This window comes from Prosopis cineraria, unplaced genomic scaffold (assembly GCF_029017545.1).
Source record: "Prosopis cineraria cultivar Desert tree isolate PC_DT_omini unplaced genomic scaffold, ASM2901754v1 PC1, whole genome shotgun sequence".
In the NCBI taxonomy this organism is placed as follows: domain Eukaryota; kingdom Viridiplantae; phylum Streptophyta; class Magnoliopsida; order Fabales; family Fabaceae; genus Prosopis; species Prosopis cineraria.
Window position 1 is genome coordinate 10,401,956 of NW_026555332.1, and position 4,758 is coordinate 10,406,713.

Below are 4,758 nucleotides of genomic sequence, written 5' to 3' on the forward strand. Positions count from 1 at the left end.
GCAAAAGAAAAACAAAAAGAAGTAGAAACTGAACAAAATAAGGACTTAACATTTATTCAATCGATTAATCATGAATTCAAAGTAACTAAATATTTTTTAATTTATAATATTTTTCTTGATTTTATTTGCAATTAACTACATAAAGGTAATGTTACATTGAAAAAGTATGGTCTAGTATCCTTCTACAGTTAAGATTAATTAATTTTTTGATCTCCTTTGAAGGCTTGATGTGAGTGGAATCTGAAGAATAATGCTTGAAGAAATGAGCAGAAATGGAAGGAGTTTTTTGTGGTTATTTGTTGGCTATTGTGAAAAGGAGAAATGAACATATTTTTGATAATAAGTCTTCATCTATATGTTGAGTCAATTATTGCTCGCATCAAGGGAATGCTTAAACGCCTTCAAGCTAGAGACAAGAATAAGATGAGAAGGACTATGATGCAATGATTGTTGTGGATGGTGTTTTGTCTAGGATTGTGAACATTGAGTTGTAGGGGTGATGAAAGATTGAGAAAGAAGAAGCTTAGAAGCTTTCATGTTTGTTTCTATGGGGTGTATGTGTGTGTATAAATGAAAGTTTCAAAACATTTGCAAATTATGAATTCAGAGTTTACTAATTATATACTTCTTTCTTATAACCTCTGAACGAAATGTTTGAGAAATTACTTTCAAAAAATTATAAAAATTTGATTACCTATATAGAAGATGTATAACTATAAGATAAAAATAAAATAGTAAAATTTGATATCACTTTAAAGAAGAGAATAGACACAAAAACTTACATTCGTATCTTCTAAAACTAATTCAAAACATGTTGAATTATTTCATAAGGTTCATTCAGACATATTTCAAGGATGAATCACTTAAACTATGAGATGCTAGTCACATTGGGATTGATAGCACAAGTAACATTATTAAAACAAACAACTCAAGCTAACAAAATAGAAAATAATTAATGCTCATATAAATTAATTAAAAGACAAAAAAGAATAATGAGACATCTAAATATATAATGGTCTCAAAAATGGATGAAATATAAGAACCAAAACCAAAATTGATGAATGAATATGTATCCGAGCCACTCTATTTATAATTAGTATCTAGCTGGTGTTGGGGGGAATTTTAAATTTTGAAATTTCAATCAACCAGGATCATTAAAATCTTAACAAAATAATTGATTAATCAAGGGGGATAATTAATATATATATATATATATATATTGAAATTGAAAATCGAGTAATCAATTTATACTCTTAATATAAAAAATTATTTTGAATTTCAAATAAAAGAAAATATAATAAATAGGTAACCTCTCATTTACTCTATACGTGTGTGTGTGTATTATAATTTTTATTTTTCAAACTGGACCTGTCAAAATATAAACAAAATATAATTTTATTATTGTATGAATATGGAAAATAATTTGATTACTCCTTTTCATATGATTTGACTTGAATTTTGAATAGATAAATATAGTTAAAGGAAAATAAAATATATACCACCAGTAATCACTCATTTATTTTACATATAAATTATTTTATATTTAAAAATATCTATTTTTCCCTTAGCTAAATATCGTTTTGAATTTTGAATATATAGATATATTACTTTATAATATGATCAAAATTTTCGAACATCACACGAATAGAGCAATAACTTCTTATTCAAATTTATGATATGATTGATATATAAACTTTAAACTTTGCATAATTAACTATATAATTTTAAAATTTAAATAAATATAAAAAATAATAATCCTTTTTAAATATACAGTCTTTTTTTCTAACCAATCCATTTATGAAGCTTAATTTTCGAAACATCTTTTGAATAGGTTGAAATTTTCTAAAATAATGAGAATTCTTTACTGTATATATAAAAAGAACCTAGCTTCAAAAATTTTCAGGATATTTATATGTGTGTATACACTCAATTATATGAATCTAGATTTTTGCATATCCTTATGGTGGATGAAAACTTTAAATAGATATATATTAATTTGAATTCAAATATGCTCATATTTTAATTTCAAATAGGTAAAAATAATTTTTATATACACTTAAAAATTAATAATTCATCCCACACCTAACTCCAAACCTAAATAATATATTTTATATATATTAAAAATAATAAATGATCTTAAACCTAATCCCAAACTTAACTCCAAAGCATAGAATTATAAAAAAGACATCTCAAAACATAGAATTGCAAGCAAATTAAAAAAAAAAAACACGTGGCATTTTCTTATAGCCTTTAACCCTACTTTTATATATATAATGATTATATATATCTGAAAATTTAAATTATACTCTATAATTAATAATTAATGATTATAAAAAGACCTATACCTAAACTTATTCTCTCTCTTTCTCTCGTTGTCACCCACACACACAGACATACGATCACCTATTCACACACTCGCACGTGCAGAGGCACACATTTCTTGTACAAGTTTATTTACATGTTATTGATAAAATTCTCTTGAGAAAAAGATAGTATTAAATCAATAGTATGTGTGGCAAAGGGCCGGGTCCCCTTTTATTTCTCTCTTATTGTAAGAGAGAGCTTGTTGTTTGTCTTGCGTTTTTTGTCGGTGGATCTAGGTTACCCTCTGCCCTATGCTCTGATCGTGAGAGGGTTTGAGCTAGGCGCATGTGTTTTCCAGCTAATGAGAGTGTTTGGATGGTGATGGATCATCTCTTCGATTTGCAATCTCGTGGTGAATCACTCAGATCTGGCTTCCTTGTGTTGCGGTGGAGGTATGTTTCACTTAAACTCATCAAATATTGTGATTTTATTTAGATTTAGTATGAAACTATTTGTGGTTGGTAAATTCAAGGTGTGGATTTTGCATGCTTGTGATTCGATGTCCATGGCGACTATGGTTATGATCTAAGTTTCCTCTTTGAAATTTTGGTGGTGTGCTTTTGCTCTTTGATTTAAGTTACTTTGGGTGATGATCGGTTGTTGGCATTAGGTTTTATCGATTGGCTTATAACAATTGACTAGAAACCAGCATTTAGGGGCTAAAAAAATGAAAATTTTCGCCAGAGTGGTGGGCTAAATTAATTTCAACAATTTTTATAAACAAAATAAGAATATTTTTTCCCTTAAAGTTGTTGGTTTTTCACTTAAAGTCTTTCTGATTTTGTTATAAAAGGTTTTGTCTTGTTTGTGCACTAATCTTTTCGTTTGCTTAGTGTTTTATCTTCATTTATGGTTGGCTTGATTTAAGGAAAAAAACCTATTGACTGTGTTGGTATTTGTTTTCACACTCATTGTTAAGCATGAAGTCTGACAAAGCATACAATGATGATGAAGATGAAGAGGATAAAAATATCATTCAGCATCATGGCGTGTGTTGATCTATGCCTACTAAATCAACGATATACCAAAGGTACATTTATGTGTATTTTAACTATATATATATGATCATATATATGGTTAAACCATTATAATATTTTATTGACAATATAAGCTAATTAGATAAATCATTTCCACGCTACAAGCACATACAACAAATATTGTGGTTATATTAATCTGATTATTATTTAACAAAATAAATTTATAAAATTAGATAAACATCCCTTTTGTTGAAGACCTAAGCGGCAATGGACAAAGACAAGCAAAAGAGGTTCAAGTAAACAATCCAATTAATTTCCTAGCTTTGTTAAGTTCATGATATTATTTAATAAACAATAATGATTTTTTTAATTTAATAGAAATAAGTTGGGCCTTGTCAGTTCTAAGTGGAATGACTAATTTTGTAGGGGAAACCAGTACTTGGTAGAGTTTACGCAGTCTGTTGATTACTCAATCTGTTGAGTTAATGGGTTATAGCAAACTAATTGTTAGCATTTTATATTAATCACATACTACGACTCTTCATTTACACTAAATTAACTTTAGCTGCTTTGGAGGACTCACTGCACACTTATATAGTTGTAATTAATTATCTTATTACTCGATGTGGGACCATCATACATCTAATACTATACACTTTTAAGTTACTTATACTTTTCAAATATGTTCTTATCACTAAAATGTGTGTTTTTTAGGTTTATTCAATCTTATCCAAGGGTTCCTGATGCAGCCTAACCTAAAACATTAACCACCCTCTATTGCTAGCAAAAATGACTTCTGACGAGGCAACAAAATCCTGTCCATTCATATATGATGTCAAGCCAGAACATGCATCTACGGGTGCTTTCGATGGCTAGTCTTGCAGTCATGGCTGGCACCATGTTTCCAGTCTATTACGAACCCACAAGTCTATGGTTTTGATGTTTGTGACAATGTAAGCTAACTGGTGAGATCGTGAAGCCTAATATAATTTATGTTGGCGTTGAGTGTGGAGATAATCTAGATGCTGTCATGAGTACAAATTCAAAGAGAAAACCTATACCAAAAGACTAGGTTGTTGGGTTAAAGAGCCTCTCACACTAAGCTCACTTCACTTGTGAGGCTTGCCAATGTAGGACTCATGGTAGATTCTTTATTGAATTCTCATAATCGCTTGTTAATCTTTTGTTACCAAAATCAATGACATACCAAAGGTATATCAATAGTTATTTGACATCATACATTCATTTTCAATTTTATACGTGTCTGTGTGTGTGTTCTTCAAATTGTAATATGTTCACACTCATGCAATGCCTTTTTTCATTAGTCTTTACATATTTATTCAAGCATAGGGTTGAGTAATATAGGCTTATTGTTAAGCAATTTTTGTTTCTTTGAACTTTTTCTAATGTTTAAAAT

General features: G+C 28.8%; 1 long non-coding RNA gene across 1 annotated transcript; it reads left to right on the forward strand.

The window, feature by feature from the left end:
• The first annotated feature begins 2,606 nt into the window (after positions 1–2,606).
• LOC129309138 (uncharacterized) lies at positions 2,607–4,535 on the forward strand. Its single transcript, XR_008592845.1, has 3 exons — positions 2,607–2,756; positions 3,284–3,394; positions 4,056–4,535. It is a non-coding gene; the product is annotated as an uncharacterized LOC129309138 (long non-coding RNA).
• The last annotated feature ends 223 nt before the right edge of the window (positions 4,536–4,758 follow it).